This window comes from Aquarana catesbeiana, linkage group LG05, assembly GCF_042186555.1.
Source record: "Aquarana catesbeiana isolate 2022-GZ linkage group LG05, ASM4218655v1, whole genome shotgun sequence".
In the NCBI taxonomy this organism is placed as follows: Eukaryota; Metazoa; Chordata; class Amphibia; order Anura; family Ranidae; genus Aquarana; species Aquarana catesbeiana.
In genome coordinates, this window is record NC_133328.1 from 147,550,757 (window position 1) to 147,572,434 (window position 21,678).

Below are 21,678 nucleotides of genomic sequence, written 5' to 3' on the forward strand. Positions count from 1 at the left end.
ATAGCTCTCCAAAGGAATCTCCCTTCCTCCAGTTCTTCAATACATAGTAAATCTAACCCTTTATTAATCTTCTGCACTGTTTTTATTACCGTATGCAAGGCATTTCTGTCATGGACCATGTGCATTCCCTGCCACAGAGAGATGTGACAAGTCAGCACAGTCTCAATGGTAGCCTTATAGAAGCTGAGTAGGACCTGCTCCAAAAAGCCTCGCCTCCACAGTTTCTGCAAGAAGTACAGTCTCTGATGAGCTCTACCCATCAGATGGGATACATGCCCTGTCCATAACAGATCCTCCCTAGTCGCTGTTCCCAAAAAACAGAATTCCTGTACCCTCTTATGCCCTGCCCCATCAATCACAACTGGCTCATAGCTAGTCTCTCTACATCTCCTAAAATCTACAATGTTTTTGTTTGTCTTACCCACATTTACCTTAAATTATTCTCTCTGCACCAGCCCACTAGTTTTTCTAGCCCCGTCGCCATTCCTTATTCTCCCAACTAATGTGGTGTCATCTGCAAATTTTTGCATATCCATCTTGAAGTGGGAGACGCAATCATAAGTATATAAGGTAAACAAAAAGGGCTTAGCACACCTATACATACTTTCAGCCATTTGTTGAATGTATTGAGGCAAAGCTGGGGGACCAGGTGGTATTAGAATTGTAACCATTTATAAGGAGCCAAGCACATCAGGTTCCTGGCATCTATGCAATCATTGGCTTGTAGGCCTAATACAAGCCAAACAAGTAACATTATAAAAACAAAAAAGTGTAGCGCTATAATGTGTCAGTCAGCAACACTATGAAGTATGCCGAGTAACATAGCCAGTGTATATCAAATATTAGGTCCTGCTAGACCTCATAAGAAAAAATAATAAACCAGTGAAAAATCTAATATTCAAAAAGAAAAACACTAGTGACATATCCTATGTAATAAACAGTGTGGATTATATGTGCATCAAAAGGTTAAACCCAAACCCTCAAAACAAACCACAAGCATGTAAGGGTGGGGATAAGTGATAGGTCCCTGTGATTTTGGATAGTTTCTTTAAATCAAGCAGAGAAATCCTGGAGCATAGACGTAAAACTCATAATAGCATCTATTCTTATCTCCGATAGATTCTTCCAATGTTCAGCCAGGTACAACAGTAACATAAAATGCCCTTACCGGACGTGGTGGACTCACAGGCCGTTGGCGGTGAGTCATACGAGCTTGAACCGTAAAACACGGGAAGGCAACAGCTGTTTCTGGTCCACAACAGAAGGATCCTGGGAAGGTCTCCAATCCCGAGCGATCCCCCCGATTCGTCCTCCAGCAATCACTTGGGTCTCAGGCAATTTGAGACAGGGAAAGTGGGAAAAAAAAGGCTCCACATAGTGTAAATTCCGGATTATCAGGAAATTTATTTTACAAAAAGTTCCAACAAAAATTCAAAATAAAAACAAAGTTCTTACAGACGTAAAAAGATGTGTTTAGCGCAGTAGACAGATGGTTTAAGGTAGCGTCCTACACCCGACGCGTTTCGTCTAAAAAAGACATCAACTGGGGTACCGATGCAACAACGCAGAGAGAGATGGCCTGCCTCCCTCCAGCTCACAGCAGGTGACTCATAGTCTTACTTATGTGAATTTTTCTAAAAGCCTATAAATCTGTGTAGATGGGGTGTGTTTCTTTCCTCCAATCAGCTATTAGATACCAGGGCACTCTGTCCTCAATAGCCTGGAGTGTTTGTAATGTCAGATCCCCAGAACCCATGATGTAAGAACTGAGAACAAACCTTTTGATCTGTGTACTTTGAACAGATCTGGAGAAGAGATTGCTGCAGATAAACAGGGACAGCTTATGTAGGAGGAGTTGTTCTCCTCTGTATATCACCTGAGGCTAGTCACTTCACTGGGTGTATGTAAAGGTTAACAACCACTTTATAAAGGCCATTTAAATTGATATGTAAGTCAGTCCTAATTGGAAATTAAAATAAATGTGACCAAATCTATTTAATCATTTCCAAGCAAAAAATATTTTGAAGCACTCAAATCTATGGTTGATTTATTGCTACAAAATTGCATGTTTAACCCCATAGCTTAAGAACTCATTGTGTTTGATGTTAAAAAATGAGTCTGTATCCTGCAGTGTAAGATTGCATTGTATGAATTTACAGAATCTGTAAAACTCAGGCTATCATTCATCCCAAGAAATTATTTGGATTTTGAATCCATAAATTTCCTATTTTCACAAACCCCTTAAAAGAGTCCCTTGTGGAACTACCTGGTTTAGTTTTAATCGTTACATATATATCTGCTCCATACACTTTATTGTAAGTAATCATTCTTATGAAAATAGAATATTCATTATAAGTTAATGAGGTAAAGGAGATTTAATTGAATCCCTTTATATACAGTATCTCATGAAAATGAGTACAGCCCTCACATTTTTGTAAATAATTTATTATATCTTTTTGCCCTGGTTCACACAGCGGTGGGAGTGTCATGATCTGGGGCTGCATGAGTGCTACCAGCACTGAGGAGCTACAGTTCATTGAGGGAACCATCAATGCCAATGTACTGTGACATACTGAAGCAGAGCATGTGTCAGAAACCATGAATCAGACCGATACAAAAGTACAGTTAAATTACACTTGTTTAATAACAATAATAAAAAAAGGTAACAGAATAAACGTAGTCAACATAGCCAGAGTTCAGGAACCGGAACAGATAGTCAGACAAGTCAAAACGTCAGGGAGTCTGAGATGAGCGTAGTAGAACAGCAAGCAGAATCTGGAGCCAGAAGAAACGTCAGCCAAGCAAGTCTTTAACAGGAACACAGAAGAACGTCTCTAGAGATGTGATGAAGATGAAGGCAGAGATCATTTGGGCTGGACGGCAAGTAAGCAGGACTGACGAGCAGGATATTATCATCAGTCACTGTGGAGAGATAGGAGCTGGTAATTAGCCGACAGCTGAGCGGCCAGCTCAGAGAAGGAAGGGCTGAGTCCAGCCCTGACAGTACCCCCTCCTCAACGACCCTTCCCCCTCGGAGGACCACCAGGCTTGAGGGGAAAGTGTCTATGGAAATCACAGAGGACAGGACCATGTATGTTCGAGGATGAGACCCAGGAGCGTACCGTACCCTTTCCAATGCACCAGCTACTGTATGCGCCCACGGAACCTGCGGGAGTCAACAATGGACTGTACTTCATACTCCTCATGGTTCTCAACCTGTACATGGTGAGGACATGGCACCGAGATGGTAAAGCGGTTGCAGACCAAAGATTTTAATAAAGAGACATGAAATACATTTGAGATACGCATATAAGAAGGAAGGTCTACCACTTAAGCCACTGGGTTAATCCTGTGGAGAATAACAAAAGGCCCAATAAACCGAGGTACAAACTTCAGGGAGGGAACACGAAGTTGAAGGTTGCGAGATGACAGCCAGACCCTGTCCCCAGCCTGGTAGGAAGGCGCAGGCAGGCGTCTGCAGTCAGCATGAAGTCTGTATTTGTCATTAACATGTTGCAAAGCCTCCTGGACTTGTGCCCAAGTGGAACGAAGACCAGGGAGATGCTCCTCTAACGCAGGAATACTCTGGAACAAAATGAGTCAGGCAACATGGAAGGTTGGAAACCATAGTTTGCCATAAATAGGGACAATCGGGAAGCAGAATTCAAGGCAGTATTGTGAGCAAACTCTGCCCATGGTAAGAGGTCTGACCAGTTGTTATAATGGTCAGAAATATAGTAACGTAGGAACTGCTCCAAGGACTGATTGGCTCGTTCTGCGGCCCCATTAGACTGCGGGTGATATGCAGAGGAGAAAGCAAGCTGAATTCCCAACTGTGCACAAAAGGCTCGCCAGAACCAGGACACAAACTGACTACCCCTGTCCGAGTCGATCACCTTGGGTAGCCCATGTAAGCGAAAGATCTCCACAGCAAAAATGGAAGCCAGTTCCTTAGAAGTGGACAACTTCCTAAGTGGAATACAGTGAGATATTTTCGAGAACCGGTCAACCATCATAAGGATAACTGTTTTGCCCTGGGAGTTGGGTGACTCCACAATGAAATCCATAGACAGGTGGGTCCAGGGCCTTTCTCCATTGTGTATGGGTTGTAGGAGGCCCACTGGAAGGTGTTGTGGAGACTTAAGCCTCGTACACATGATCGGATTGTTCGCCAACAAAACCGTGGAATTTTGTCCAAAGGGCCTTGGCCCAAACTTGTCTTGCATACACACGGCCACACAATTGTTGGCTAACAAATACGAACATAGTGACATACTACATTGTTTTTCACCCTTTGGGCTCCTTCTGCTAATTTCTTGTTAGTAGAAGTTTGAGTGTTGATTTGCGCTTTTCATTTCACGCTTTTCAGTTAGTTTCTGAATGGCTGTTCATCAATCAGCCATGTTGCGGAATTGAAGGAGATAACATGTTATTTATTATTGGCCTCCGAGTTATTGCTTTGACATAATTTTTTTTGGTTGAATAATAATTTGATTTGGTATATTTTCTATATTTTTGGATGCACAGAATGCACTTTTTGGTTAAGTTCTATTGGCAGATAGCATGTCTAATTGTATTTGTTTTCTTTTTTAATGCACAATAAAAAAATGTGGAGAATAATACTTGGCTATGTATTTTACTTCAAATGACAGTTTGGGAGTAGGCAGTTACATTTAAAAAAATACAATGTCAAATTGACAAGGCACACCAACATAGTTGTATCTTTTATCCTAAAAACTATGGGGTAATGGTGTTGTGTTAACTTGCCCAAATAAAAATAAAAAAAACAGAATAATATTATTCTTGATATCACTTGAAAAAAAAAGCCTTTGAAAATGTGTTTGCAATAACTCCATCAGTATCACCAGCAAAGCAGCTTCATTATTATCCCATTAAAGAAGAAGAGAATTGTGCGCTGCATTTTGAGATTTCATTATTTGCCACGTCACAAATGTTAATTCTCCATTACGAATGCTAGTTTACAAGACCTTAGATAAAATGTAGCAATCAGCGCACACAGGTAAAAAAGAATTAAACTGATAATTGCTAGCTGAACACCAACAGGTAAATCACAACACCTATATAGATATGAATGTAAAAAAGGAAAAAGTGCAGCACAATAATGATAAAAAGTCCATAAATTCAATCATGAATAAAATCCACCACGTGAAGAAATGGGGAAAAAAAACAGATGATGCAACCAAAGTTCATAGTGCAGAATCCTCTACCGACAGTAAAAATATTGCTCTTACCAGATAGGATGGACCATTTGAATGAACAAATGATCAAACAAGTTTGTTACCCACTCACAGGGGTGAAGAAGGCGAGTAGATCCGACAGCATACACACAGGATTGTCCCAGGTGGATGAGAAGGGAATAAAAAGTGAACATAATCAAAGTGTACACTGTAAAGTCTTTTATTGAGTCAAACAAAATGGTCTAAGGCTTATGCATAAGCCAGTAAAAACAAATAATCAGCAAACTGAAGAGGCATACATCTGAGGTATGAAAGCAACGGTGAGCGGTATGACAACCGCGAGTGTATTAAATAATCAGCAAACTGAAGAGGCATACATCTGAGGTATGAAAGAAGTGGTGGGCAGTATGACAACCACGAGTGTATCACACAGAAGAGCAGCGGGTGACGTCCGCACTGTAGCTCCTCCCCCCGGGAGGACCTTTGACCTTCGTCAAAGACATTGCTAAAATCGTGAGTGAAGAGGTGCACAGGACCCTGGCTACCTTCTGGAAGCATATCTTACTGCATTGTGGTGACCAGGAGAGAACCTCAGCACAGAGCCAATCAAAAGAGGGGTTGTGCCTCTGTAATCAAGGATAACCAATAACCAGCGGAAACTTAGGTGAGGAAATAACTTGGAATTGGATTATCTCATGGTGAAGAACCCCTACAGCCATGGACAACGGAACGGTCTCATGAGTCAAATGGGCAGGCTGTAGAGGTCTCTCGTCAAGAGCCTCAGTGGCAAGTGGAGTGGCACGCAAGTGCTTTAAAACAAAGGCAGCATCAATGAAAATGCCTGCAATCCCAGAGTCGATTAGCCTGAATCTCGACGGACAACTCAGCCCCAAGAAGGGGTAACTGGAACCAGGGGCTTATACTTCTGGATAAATGGGGACGAAACAAGCCACCTAAGGTCTGTCCATGACAGGACCTCAAGGTTCGGGCGTTCCCTGGATGCGTAGGACAAGACTTCAAAAAGGCTCTCTTAGAAAGCAGAGATATCACAAAACCTACTTTGCTTCTGTCCTTGGGAAACGCCTGAGACAGCATCTCAAAGTATATCTCAACCTGGCTGAGAAACCTCTGCATTGAACTGGATCACCCCCAAATCACTGGGGAAGCGGAGCAAAACCAGGCATACCTCTTATAGAGGTAATACTCGAGGCAGGTGCCTGCACAGAGACTGGGGCAACAGCAGGGTCGGCCTGCAACACAGGTTCTACCAGAGCGGCCACGGTGGGAGAATTCAGGTGAGCCATGCGAGCATCTGTAATGCCATGGCAAACTGATCCATGCAGTGATCCTGGTCATCCAATCTAGAAAAACATTTACCAACAAGTGGATTAACTGCATCTTCTGAATTCATGACCTTCGCCTACTGTCAGAAACCATGAATCAGACCAAGACAGAAGTACAGTTAAATCACACTTGCTTAATAAAAATAAATAAAGGTAAACAGAGTAAACGTAGTCAAAACAAGCCAGAGTTCAGGAACCGGAACGGATAGTCAGTGAGCCAGAAATCAGCATAGTAGAAGAGCAGGCAGGATCTGGAGCCAGAAGGAACATCAGCCAAGCAAATCTTTAACAGGCACACAGGAGAGCATCTCTAGAGATGTGACCAAAGTGAAAACAGAGATGATCTGGGCTGGAAGGCTTAAGTAAGCAGGACTGATGAGCAGGATATCATCAACAGGTGAGTCACTGTGGAGAGATAGGAGCTAGCCAATTAAGGCATAGAAAATTGATTAAAGGTGCTTCACGCATGCACACTAACTGCTGCATGTTCACGCTCGGCCAGACACCAGACGCCAGCTGATTGGCAGGCACATAAAAAGAACGGTCACTCCAGGTAGCAGATGCTACTTGTGGGGTGACCCTTTATTGCAACCAGCCTATCTAAAGGTAATTCCACTTTATGGCAAGTCTAAACCATGCTCTTTTTCAGCCAAATATATGTTTTTATTGCCATCCGTCCTGTCAGAAACCACAAATCAAACTGAGGCAAAAGTACAGTTAAATCTCACTTGTTTAATAATAATAAAAAAGGTAAACAGGATAAACATAGTCAAAACAGCCAGAGTTCAGGAACTGGAACAAATAGTCAGACAAGCCAAAATGTCAGGGAGCCAGAGATGAGCGTAGTAGAAAAGCAAGCAGGATCTGGAGCCAGAAGGAATATCAGCCAAGCAAGTCTTTAACAGGAAAGCAGGAGAGTGTCTCTAGAGATGTGACTAAGCGAAGGCAGAGATCATCTGGGCTGGACGGCTTAAGTAGGCAGGACTGACGAACAGGATATCATCAACAGGTGAGTCACTGTGGAGAGTTAGGAGCTGGCAATTAGCCGACAGCTGAGCAGACAGCTCAGAGAAGGAAGGGCTGAGCCCAGCCCTGACAACATGATCCCCTCCCTTCGGAGACTGGGCCGCAGGGCAGTATTTCAACATGATAACGACCCCAAACACACCTCCAAGATGACCACTGCCTTGCTAAAGAAGCTGAGGGTAAAGGTGATGGACTGGCCAAGCATGTTCCCAGACCTAAACCCTATTGAGCATCTGTGGGGCATGCTCAAACTGAAGGTGTTGGAGCGCAAGGTCTCTAACATCTACCAGCTCCGTGATGTCATCATGGCAGAGTGGAAGAGAACTCCAGTGGCAACCTGTGAAGCTCTGGTGAACTCCATGCCCAAGAGGGTTAAGACAGTATTGAAAAATAATGATGGCCACACAAAATATTGACACTTTTGGCCCAATTTGGACATTTTCATTTAGGGGTGTACTCACTTTTGTTGTCAGCGGTTTAGACATTATTGGCTGTGTGTTGAGTTATTTTGAGGGGACAGTAAATTTACACTTTTATACAAGCTGTACACTCACTACTTTACATTGTAGCAAAGTGTCATTTCCTCAGCATTGTCACATGAAAAGATATAATAAAATATTTACAAAAATGTGAAGGGTGTACTCACTTTTATGAGATACTGTATACACATTGGGCCAGTTCACACCACAAAAAAGTTCTGCAGATCTGTTTTTGATGCATTTCCAGATACATTCCAAAAGCTTTTTTCTTATTTTTTCCAGATTTTTTTTTTTTAAATCTTTACTGGGATCCAGCGCTTTCTGGAACTGAAAAGCACTGGAACACACTGCGCTGGTGTGAACTATGCCATTGGAACCCATATAACCTACTTTTAATTGTTATTGATGCAGAAAAAAGCACTGCACTGCATATGTGTGAATGGGTCCTTAGCAAACAGTTAAATGGACAGCAATGACTTTGTTTACAAAATTAAAACACAAGGATAAGGATTCTTACTTTCAAAAATGTGACAGTTGTTGAACAGAGATTTAAAAATTAAAGTAAATAACTAAAATGAAGGTTTTTATCCCTGTGTTAAAGGTTTGTGAGTTGAACTTCAAGAGTCAAAAAAACAATAATCTGAAGTCTGAAATAGATATTTCAAGGGGCCCAGTGCCGGAAAAAAAAGCAGGGTTCTGCCTAAATGTTTATACCAGACTCTAATCCAGGCAGGGGAGCCCCCTGGTAGGGTGTCATGTCCCAATGTTGATGGAGAGCCTCTTCCCTGCATCCCTGGCCCAGTGGGTGTGGGGGTCTGTGGGGGCTTTTAAAAATCTTGATTCCCCCCCGTTAACATAAGGGTGCCCTAGATATTCACCCTTTCCCCTATGTGAATGAGTAAGGGGTATATAGTATGTACTGTGCATGTATGTAGATAGTACCCCTTGATTGCAAACAATGACAATATAAATAACACATACACATTAGACATGTGCATTCGTTTTCGTCCGAATGCATTTTCGTCCGAATTTCAGGTATTTTCGTTATCGTTTTAACAAACGATAACGAAAGTGCAGAATCCGAAAAATAAAAGATCCGACATAAACAAATGCTCTATTTTCATTTTCGTTGCTACAACAGTTCGATATAGATAGGAGATTCGACATGATGATGACAATGACAATCTGTCCATCAAACCTGTGGTCGAATGTGCCTAACCTTAACTCTATTAGTCCAAGATTATTCTACATAGAGAGAAAAGATTTGACATAGAGAGAAAAGATTCGACGTAGGGGAGAAAAGATTCGACGTAGGGGAGAAAAGATTCGACATAGGGGAGAAAAGATTTGACGTAGGGGAGTAAAGATAAGTAAAAATAATGATGATGATGAATGTTATTGGCTGATTGTAACCAAAGAGGAGGAGCAGTAAAATAGCTAGAACTAAGTACACACATACTTTGGCCTATGGTGTCTGTTGAAAGTTCTAAGAAGATTCGACGGAGCAGGTAAACTATACGGCGTCGTACAGTTTAGCTGCTCCGTCGAATCTTCTTTGAACAGTCGACAGACACCATAAGCCTTCAATGACAGATTCAACCTTAATTTGGATTTTCGAACGAATGCAATTTTTAACGAAAAACTAAATATATAAAAACAAATTTCGGGAGTAACTAAATAAATGTATTTTTCAAACGAAAACGAAATTCCCAAACAAAATATTTCAGTGTGCACGTGTCTAATACACATATGACAAGTCATTTATTAACAAAAAAATCCATCATCAATCACATTGCCCAGTGATGTAAATCCATTATCAATCGATATGACCAATGCCTGCTGACCCGCCTAAACAAAAACCCAGACCTGTCCACTCCCGATGTACTACTGGCCGCAACTGACAGATCCCAGGGTAGCTTGATTGTGACCAAAGGGGCAAGGATGCTGGCTGATGTCAGCCAGCATCCCAACCCATTTGTTTACATTCAAGATGCTAACTGGGAGCCTCCTGACTGGCAAATGAATTGAGTTTCTTAGCAAATAGCAGTTTTTTATTTCTATTTTTCTAACCAATAATAACTTTTTTTGTTTTTTATTTTCTTTTGTTTGTTAATTTTTTGAGTGTTATATTAAAAAAAATCCAAAATTGAAAAAGTACTGTTTAAAGTTAGCACATTTAGATTTTTATTAGTAATTTTAAACAGGACAAACTATAGAATAAAATTAACAATGCATCAGGAAAGTATTCACAGCGCTTCACTTTTTCCACATTTTATTATGTTACAGCTTTATCCCAAAATGGATTCATTGAAATTCTGTTATGTTAAAGCCTTTTTCCAAAATTGTATTACATTAAAGGCACACACCTGTCTATATAAGGTCCCACAGTTAACAGTGCATGTCAGAGCACTAACCAAGCCATGAAGTCCAAGGAATTGTCTGTAGATCTCTGAGACAGGATTGTATTAAGGAACAGATCTGGAGAAGGGTACAGAAACATTTCTGCAGCATTAAAGGTCCCAATGAGTACAGTGTCCTCCATCATTCCTAAATGGAAGAAGTTTGGAACCACCAGAACTCTTCCTAGAATGGGGCACCCAGCTAAACTGAGCTATTGGGGAATAGGGGCCTTAGTCAGGGGTGGCCAAGAAATCAATGGTTTCTCTGACAGAGCTCCAGGGTTTCTCTGTGGAAAGAGGACAACCTTCCAAAAAAACAACCATCTCTGTAGCACTCCACCAATCAGCCCTGTATGATAGAGTGGCTAGACGGAAGCCACTTGTCAGGAAAGAAGCAAATACCAGTCTCGCCAATATTGCTGCCTTCCTTCACACATGCGCGGTAGATCGGCACTTCGGCGCATCCCTGGGCACAATACAGCTAATGTGCATGCGCAATTCAGCAAAACGGCTAGTGTGTGTGCAATTCAGCGAAACGGCTAATGCGCTTGCTGAATTCAGCAGGACAGCGTACACGCGTACGCACAACATGAGCCTCCCACTGGCCTATAAAGCCACTCTGTGCCATGACCAGATTGCTGGTTTGTCTTTCAGCTCCCCGTGTGTTTCCTGCTTGTATCCTGATTCTTGATTACCAGTTGAGACCCAGATTGACCTTGACCTACTCTCTTCCTGCATCTGACCCTCGGCTTGCCTCTCGGACCTCTCTACTTGCTTCCTGTGTTTGACCCTCAGCCTGTCTAGGGATATTGCTTCCTGTCTCCAGTGATTGACCCTCAGCCTGCTCCTGGACTTTGCTATTGTCTTCAGTGCTTGACCCCTGACTTGCTCACAGACTTTGCCTCCAGTTATCTGTGTTTAACCCTCGGCCTGTTTTATGGACTTTGCTATAAGTCTCCTGTACTAAATCATCAGCCTGCTGACAGACCTGCTAACAAAACTAGACTGTTTTGCCTTTCTAAGAGACTCTTGCCAGTCACCGGTGTTTGACTCCCGGCCTGTTGTTGGATTAGCTGTTCATCTTCCTTCTGGAGCTTCAGCATCTTCCAGTCCTGCACAGCTGTCTCCCTTCCGGTGACCTTCACGCAAGACCTGCCCTGCCTGCTGGTGACTCGTGCCTCTTTGTGCCCTTCACCCCTGTACCATCTCCAGGAGTGGAGTGCGCTTAGTCGCAAGAGGTTACCGCTCTCAGCATCTCGGTGAGTACCCTTATCTGACACCACTCCCCAGTAAAAGGCACATGATAGCCCACCTGGAGTTTGCCAAAAGGCACCTGAAGGACTCTCAGGCTATGAGAAACAAAATTCTCTAGTCTGATAAAACAAAGATTTAACTCTTTGGCCTAAATGGCAAGCTTTGTGTCTGGAGGAAACCAGGCACCGCTCATCACCTGGCCAATACCATGCCTACAGTGAAGCATTATGGTGGCAGCATCATGCTGTGGGGATGTTTTTCAGCAGGAGGAATTGGGAGACTAGTCAGGATAGAGATAAAAATTAATGCAGCAATGTACAGAGACATCCTTGATGAAAACCTGCTCCATAGCGCTCTGGACCTTTAGATTGGGGCGAAGGTTCATCTTTCAACATGACAACGACCCTAAGCACACGGCCAAGATAACAAAGGAGTGGCTATGGGACAACTTCTTTGGGATGTCCTTGAGTGGCCCAGCCCAGCCAGAGCCCAAACTTGAACCCGATTGAACATCTCTAGAGAGATCTGAAAATGGCTGTGCACTGACGGTCCCCTTCCAACCTGATGGATCTTGAGAGGTCCTGTAAAGAAGAATGGAAGAAATTGCTCCAAAATAGGTGTGCCAAGTTTGTAGCATCATACTCAAAAAGACCTGAGGCTGTAATTGGTGCCAAAGGTGCTTCAACAAAGTATTGAATAAAGGCTGTGAATACTTATGTACATGTGATTTTTTTGTTTTGTTTTTTTTTATAAATTTGCAAAGATTTCAAACAAACTTCTTTCACATTGTCATTATGGGGTATTGTTTGTAGAATTTTGAGGGAAATAATGAATTTAATCCATTTTGGAATAAGGCTGTAACATGTGGAAAAGTGAAGCGATGTGAATACTTTCCGGATGCACTGTATACCTTCTTCTTTTTTTTTTTTGTTTTACATATATGCTATTTTGTTTTTTTATTAACACTAATCATATGGCCTTAAATGCTAGTACCTCTTAGTACAGCATTCAGCCACATTTTTTCAGACAAAATGAACACTACTAAATGTACCCTATCACATTGTAAATTTTCAATTCTTGAGTCTAGTTTCTCTTCAAAATAACGTAAAGATAAACTTTAACTTAGCAAAGTAATACTATTTTTTCATATTAATTATTGTCAGTCATTGTATACATTTCATCCTTTTTCTCTTTGACTATTAAATGTGAAATATGTTTGTTATATTTTCATTTTTTAACATTTTGAAACATTTTTCCCACTATCTTAACCATTATTCTTCCTTTTATGGTTTACTGTATTCTATAAACTCCCATTTTACTGCTCTTCATTTATCATCCCAGATGTTTCTGAAAATGTACTCTTGTATAATTTATTGACACAGAATGCCATACTGCTCAGAGAAATCTTTTTATTTTTCTAACATTTTGTGCTTTTACAAGCCTGTGTTTAAAGCTGAACTCCAGCCAAACAACTTTATACACAGAAAAAATAAGTTTATGAGATCAGTTTTACAGTACATCCAAAAAAGCTCTACTGCACAACACAGCCCCCTCGGGCAGGGCCAGCCCTACCATGGGTCTCGGTGGGTCCGTAGGACCCAGGCGGCACTTGAGAGGGGCGGCAGAGGCGGGTTTCCATTGAGCTCTGAAACACTGTCTGCACCTTTGCCTTAGGGCGCCAAGATGGGACAGCCTCCAGTCTGGTCTAACTCCCACTCTGTCCAGGCAGCAGGGCGGGCAATCTGAATGTATAATCCATCCATCCATTTGGGGGCTGGGTTCCCCGCTTTTCAAACTAGGAGTGCTTTGCTCCTATCTGGGACCGGCCTTCCCCCTGCACACCTGACTAATGGAGCAGCGGGGAGCCCAGCCCCCAGGTGGATGGATGAATTATACATTCATATTGCCCGTCCTGCTGCCTGGATGAAGCAGGAGTAAGACCAGACTGGAGGCAGCGGGGAGGAGGAGGGGGGAGCCAGCATCGGAGGTGAGGTGTGAGGGCACAGGTCTCATCCTTTTAAGTGTCACAATGTGGCTCAGCAGCTGTCAGAGATAGACACCTGCCTGAAACCCTCTGCCTCATGACCACCGTACCCCTGGCCTATGAGCACCTCTTCACCTCCCCGCGCTCACCTTCCTAACTGGTACTGCACAGGCCCCACCACCCACCGCTGCCTGATGACCTGATGCTGGAGAGGTTCTAGTCTGTCCTGTTCCTCTGCCCTCTTCCTGTGATGCTGCTCTCCACCTGTCCCTCTGCCCACCTCCTGTGATGCCGTTCCCCACCTGTCCCTCTGCCCACCTCCTGTGATGCTGCTCTCCACCTGTCCCTCTGCCCACCTCCTGTAATGCCGCTCCCCACATGTCCTTCTGCCCCCTACTGTCCCACTACCCTCTTCCTGTGATGCATGCCCCCCTCCTGCCCCTCTGCCCCCCTTCTGGGACGCATGCCCCCTCATGTCCCTCTGCCCGCTCCTGTGACAGTGCCCCCACCTGTCTCTCTGCCCTCTTCCTGTGACACTGCCCCCACCTGTCCCTCTGTCCCCTCCTGTCCCACTGCCCTCCTCCTGTGACACATGCCCTCCTCCTGTCCCTCTGCCCACCTCCTGTGATGCATGCCCCCTCCTGTCCCTCTGCCCCCTCCTGTGATGCATGCCCCCCTCCTGTCCCTCTGTCCACTTCCTATTATGCTACCTCCCACCTGTCCCTCTGCCCCCCTCCTGTGATGCTGCCCCCACCTGTCCCTCTGCGCCCTCCTGTCCCACTGCCCTCCACCTGTCCCTCTGCCCCCTCCTGTCCCGCTGCCCTCCTCTTGTGATGCTGCCCCACACCTGTCCCTCTGACCACCTCCTGTGACACTGTCCCCACCTGTCCCTCTGCCCACTACCTGTGATGCTGTTCCTCACCTGTCCCTCTGCCCACCTCCTGTGAAACTGTCCCCCTCCTGTGATACTGCCCTCCAGCTGTCTCTCTGCCCGCCTCCTGTGATGCTGCCCCCTCCTGTCCTGCTGCCCCCTCCTGCCCCCTGCCCACCCCCTGTGACTCAGCCCTGCCCCCACATGTTTTGTGTTTTCACCCTGGCCATGCAGAGGCTGCTCAGGGTGCTGGTGGTGATGTCTGTACGAGGAGTCAAGGGATGGGGAGGATCTGTCTGCACGAGGAGTCTGGGGATCCGTTGAGTCTGATGATAGGGGAGATCTGTCTGTCTGCACACATTACAATCTACACAGAGACACATGATGTTGGGGGAAATTATTTTTTTTTGGGGGGGCAGCATTCCATTCTTGGACCCAGGCAGCACAATGTCTTGGGCTAGCCCTGCTCTCTGGCATGGCTGATTTTTTTCTCTGATGGAGTTAAGTATCACTTACAGTTCTGGTCACTCTGTCTGTCACTATGCTCTCTCCTCCTATTAGCATGTACCTTCTTAGCACATGATCCCTGCCCTGCAGCACACAGTAGTTGGTTCCTTGTGCTGCTTCTCTCTCTGTCTGTACTCTGCTTCACTTTGTATGGCTTGTAGTGTACCACCTTTCCCCCTTTGGTTAGACAAAACAAATATATCTGCAGATACACTGAAAACATTTTGAGAGTAAATTAAATTGTATTATTCAATAAACATAGCATTCTATGAGGGGCAAAATACACTGCTTCTAAACTTGCAAACAGTCTGTTTTAGCCCTCGTTCACACTGAACACCACTTTGAAATCATCTGAACTTGCACAATTTCAAAGCTGCATTTCAGTCTGACTTCGGGGGTGACCTGAAACACGTCTGTGCGGGTTCATGCACAGATGTCCATTGAAATCGCCCCAAAGTCACCCAAAGTAGTATAGGAACTACTTTTGGAAATCGGCAAAGCCACTGAGTGGGACATTCCTATTGCCGGCAATAGGCTCCGACCTGTCAAATCGCATGTCAAGTCGCGCCAATGTGAACGGGGCTAAATGTTAGGCAAATCAGCCCCGGAGTGTAGTATTGTGTACTTTATGGTGTTGGTGGTCATTTTGGATGGCCTGGGTATAATAAAGGGGTGTGTCTAGGACTATAAAAGACTTGGGGCACCTTTGGGCATCCTGAGTGGTCTGGTATGGATCTTGAGGAGAACCCCCATGTTAGAATGTTTTAAAAAATGGTGTTTGGTCCCCCCAAAATCCATACCAGATCTCTGTCTGAGCATGCAGCTCGGCAGGTCAGGAAAGGGGAGGCGAGTGAGCACCCCCCTCCTCCTGAAACATACCAGGCCACATGCCCTCAACATGAAGGGGGTGCTTCGGGGCAAGAGGGGCTCTGCCCCCCCCAAGCACCTTGTCCCCATGTTGATGGGGACAAGGGCCTCTTCTACACAACCCTCGCCGGTGGTTGTGGGGATCTGCAGGGAGTAGGCTTATTGGAATCTGGAAGCCCCCAAATACCACCCCTCATGTGAATGAGAAGGGGTATGTAGTACCCCCACTCATTCATCAAAAAAAAGTGTAGTGTAAAAAATGACAGTAGGCAGCTTTTGACAAGACCTATATTTTAAAAACAAAAATAAAAAAATGTTCCCAGGTGTACTGTAGATTCATCATCAATCACGATGCTCACCGCCACGGCCGACCCAAAAAAATAAAAAATAAAAAGCTCTGCTTCTAACAAAGGCTCCCGCCATCTGCTAGCTCCGCCTTCTGACAGTTCTCAAATAACTAAGGGGCAGTGCCACCCAGTGACATCATCATGTGGCACCACCCCTTGTGATGTCACCGACCCAGCATGCCCCGGTTATTTAAGAACTGTTAGACGACAAAGCGGGCAGATGGTGGGAGCCTTCATCAGGAGTGTAGCATTTTTGTTTCTATTTTTCAGGTCAGTGGTGGCAGCGGGCCTCGTGTTTGATGATGGTTCTACACCAGGGGACACTTTTTTAATTTTTTTAAATAAAGGCCCTGTCAAAAACTGCCTGTCTGTCATTTTTTACACTACACTTTTTTTTTAATGAATGAGTAGGTGTACTATGTGCCCCATACTCAATCACAATGGGGGCAGGATCTGGGGGCCCCTTGTGAAAGGGGGCTTCTAGATTGTGATAAGCCCCCCACCCACAGACCACACAACCACCGTTCAGGATTGTGGGGTTGTAAGAGAAGAGGCCTTTGTCCACATCAAAATGGCAGAGCCCCCCTTGCCCCAAAGCACCTTACATGTTGAGGACATGTGGCCTGGTATGGTTCAGGTGGGGGGGCGCTCACTCATCCCCACTTTCCTGAACTGCCTGGCTGCATGCTCAGATAAGGGTCTGGTATGGAGTTTGGGAGGACCCCATGCCATTTTTTTTAAATATTGGCGTGGGGGTTCTCTCAAAATTCATACCAGACCCGAAAGGCCTGGTATGATTTGGGGGGACCCCACACCATTTTTATTTCTTAATTTTTCATTGCTGGCATTTTTTACTTTTACAATTAGCTCTCAACAGGGAAGCCCGCTGGCAGCTGATGACTCATCGGTTGTTAAGGACACAGCATCCTCTACTTAACAACCATGTTGTTTACTAGTTGTTCGGGATGCCTGCAGCTGTTGCTTTCTTAACCACCTCAATACTGGGCACTTTCACCCCCTTCCTTCCCAGACCAAATTTCAGCTTTCTGTGCTTTCACACCTTGAATGACAATTACTCAGTCATGCTACACTGTACCCAAATTAAATTTTTATCATTTTGTTCACACAAATAGAGCTTTCTTTTGGTGGTATTTATTCATCACTGGGTTTTTTATGTTTTTGCGATATAAGCGGAAAAAGAGCGAAAATTTTGAAAAAAAAATATTTTCTACTTTCTGTTTTAAAAAAAATCCAATAAAATTTAATTTCATTATAAATGTAGGACAGAATGTATTCTGCTACATGTCTTTGGTAAAAAAAAAAAAAATCCTGATAAGCATATGATAATTGGTTTGTGTGAAAGTTATAGTGTTATGTATCACTGAAAATTGATCAATCCTGATGTACTGATCTCATTACTTGAGACCCTAAAATGACAGTAAAAATACCCCCCAAATGACCCCTTTTTGTAAAGATGACATTACAAGGTATTTAGTACGTGGCAATTTTTTGCCCACAATTGTTTGGAAAATTAATTTTAAATTTCCCACAAAATTGTCATAGTAACAAGTTATTTCTCACACATGGCATAGGTAAACTTGCAATTACACCCCAAAATATATTCTGCTACTCCTCATGAGTATGGCGATACCACATGTGTGCGACTTTTCCACAGCCTGGCCACATAGAGAGGCCCAACATCCAAGTAGCACCGTCAAGAATTCTAAAGGCATAAATTACACATTTAATTTACTGACTACCTATCACATTTTTGAAGGCCCTGGAGCACCAGGACAATGGAATTACCCACAAAATGACCCCATTTTGGAAAGCAAACACCCCAACATATATTCTATGAGGCATAATGAGTCTTTTGAACATGTCATTTTTTCTACAAGTTTATGAAAAATGGAAAAAGAATGAAAATGTATTTTTTTTACACAAAGCTGTCAATTTTTTAAATATTTCTAACACATAGCATGTACATACCAAGAATAACACCCTAAAATACATTCTTCTTAGCAAAGGGTAAACATAAAGGATTACCTGTGGTTTTAGCAGGCAAAGGAAGAATTGGGATTGCTGGCAATGTGTTGGCTGGGGTTAAATTTTCTGTTTGTATCTGAGGGCCTAGCTGTGCTGTAAAAGGGGAATACCAGGCTCTGCCGAAGTAGCGGGCAGCCAAGTAGGATACAATAGAACATCTGGGAGGCTAGTTTTATCCCTGCCTCTTTGTTGTGGATGTGACGCCCCATTACTAGCATCTGGGAATGTTGACCTGTTTGTGCTTGCCACTGCACAAGGACTTGAAGAACTGCTGGTGGATGCCTGCCTATTATCTGGGAGTGCTTCGCTGCTGGTGAGTGCCACAGGATTTATTGCACTGCTGGTGGGTGCCACAGGATTTATTGCACTCCTGGTGGATGTCTGCGCTTCCTCAGATCTCCTGAGAAACTTTATTAGGATTTCCCTTTCAGAGCCACTGCTTTCTACTGGCTCATACTCGCTATCCAAGTCTGATGGAGAGAGTTTCCTGCTACTCCTGTCTGACATACTCTGGAGTATCTGGAAAGCCTCCTCACTGCTGAATAATTTTTTAGCCATGTTGACAGATTACTGGGACAGATGTGTCAGATGTGTGACAGATGTGCCAGATGATCACGGACAGATGTGTGCAGATGATCATGGACAGATGTGCGCATATGTTCACTGGAACAGATGTGGCAGATGATCATGGACAGATGTGGCAGATGATCGTAGACAGATGTGCACCAGATGATCATGAACATATGTGGCAGATGATCACAGACAGATGTGGCAGATTATCACAGACATATGTGTGCCAGATGCATGCAGATGATCACGGACAGATGTGGCATGTGATCACAGACAGCTGTGCGCAGATGATCACAGCTAGACGGGACAGATGATCATTGACTGATGTGGCAGATGATCACAGACAAATATACGCAGATGTTCACTGGAACAGGTGTGGCAGATGTTCACTTGAACAGGTGTGGCAGATGTTCACTGGGACAGATGTGGCAGATGATCATGGACATATGTGGCAGACAATCACGGACAGATGTGTGCAGATGATCACAGATGTGGCAGATGATCACGGACAGATATGGCAGATGATCACGGACAGATGTGCGCAAATGTTCACTGGGACAGATATGGCAGATGTTCACTGGGACAGATGTTCACTGGAACAGATGTGGCAGATGAACATGGACAGATGTGGCAGATTATCATAGACAGATGTGCACCAGATGTGCACATATGATCACAGAAAGATGTGGGCAGATGATCACTGGGACAGATTTGGCAAATGATCATGGACAGATGTGTGACAGATGATTACTGGGACAGATGTGTGGGAAGAAGTGGGAAGAAGTTAAATAGCGCATGTTGGGACCACTACTTTTTTACCGCATGCATTTTTTTTCTTACTGTGACTTAACTTTCATTCATGTTTTATGCGGTATTTGCTTTATGCGGTAAATACCACAGTAAGCAATAGTCAATTGACATTTTCAGGATCGGTTGCAGTATTTGCGAAAACACCTAATTACTGCGTGCGATCTGGTTCTGTAAATGGAGCCTTGTACATTCCATATATATAAACATCTATAATAAGTATAAAAAATCATAAGTGTACATTCATGAATTCACATATATATCCACCTGCAAAACAGGTGTTCGTTGGGTGGGTGTTCGTGATGTCACCACATACACCAGCAGACTTTAAGAGATGGGATGTATGGGATAGTGTGTTTGCTTTTATGTCAGTCACCTCTTGTATGACTTTAGATGCTTTTTGAAGCTTTGATCATATGAGTGCACAAATATTTTATTTATTTTAATAAAAATTCTTGATGGTATTTCAGTATTACATAGTAACTTTGGTTGAAAAAGGACATAAGCCTATCTAGTTCAACCAATAAAAAGGGGAAAACTTTAAGAAAAGGAAAAACTTTTTACAATTCTATATACACAATCCCAAACCCACAGTTGATCCAGAGGAAGGCAAAAAAAAACAGCAAAACATGATCCAATTTGCTCCAGCAGGGGAAAAAAATAATATCACCCCTTAATCGCCGCTTCTCAAGAGAGAATACATTAATTTCCTCTAATCGTTCCTCATAGCAGAGCTTCTCCCTGCATCTTATCAGTTTGGTTGCCCTTCGCTGCACTTTCTCCAGTTACTCAATATCCTTGTAATAAACTGGTGCCCAAAACTTAACTGCATATTCCAGATGAGGTCTTACTAATGATTTGTGCAGGGGCAAAATGATATCTCTCTAGAGTCTATACCTCTAGGAGGATAAAATACCACCAAATGAAAGCTCTATTTGTGGGAAAAAAAGGATGTCAATTTTGTTTGGGTACAACGCCGCACGACCATGCAATTGTCAGTTAAAGCGATGCACTGCCAAATCGCAAAAAGTGCTCTGGTCAGGAAGGGGGTAAATTGTTCCGGGGCTGAAGTGGTTAAACCTTATTTGCCACATAGTTGCCCAATTAAACTGTGCCTTCAGGCCGACTTGTTGGAGAGGTTCATTGAGAGTTCCATCTCTTCTTGATGTGCTTATGTGGATTTTGATCTCTGAGATTTGGTTGCACTGTCTGTGATCCAAAAGTCTCATACACAAGAACGGATTTTCCGCAGACACAACCTCTGACTTTTGTCTGAAGGCGTGTGCCTGGATTTTGTCTTGCATACAAACGGCAAGGAATTGTTGGCCAACAAACACAAACGTAGTGAACTACTACGTGTTTTTTCAGCTCTTTAGCGCCACCCTTTGGGCTCCTTCTGCTAATTTCGTGTTAGTAGAAGTTTGGTGAGTGTTGATTCGTGCTTTTCATTTCGTGCTTTTCATTTAGTGCTTTTCATTTTGTGCTTTTAAGTACGTTTCTGAACGGCCGTTCGTCAACCAGACATGTTGCGGAATTGGAGGAGATAACGTGTTATTTATTATTGGCCTTAGAGTTATTGCTTTGACCCAAGTCCAGTCCAGGAACAGAAGGAGGAGGAGGATTTCCTGGACCAAAAATTGGTTGCTTTATTAATCGTGACCAATTATGTCATACGCCTTTGCTGCGGGAGCTCCAGGAGAATAATCCGGATGATTTTCGGAATTATCTCCGGATGAAGGACCCCTGCTTTCACCAACTCTTGGCATTTTGACCCCCTATATTAAGAAGCAGGACACATGCATGAGGTTTTTATTTTATTTTTTTTTGAATAATGGTTTGATTTGGTATATTTTCTATATTTTTGGATGCATAGAATGGACTTTTTGGTTAATTTCTATTGGCAAATAGCATGCCTAATTGTATTTGTTTTCTTTTTTTAATGCACAATAAAAAAATTGTGTAGAATAATACTTGGCTATG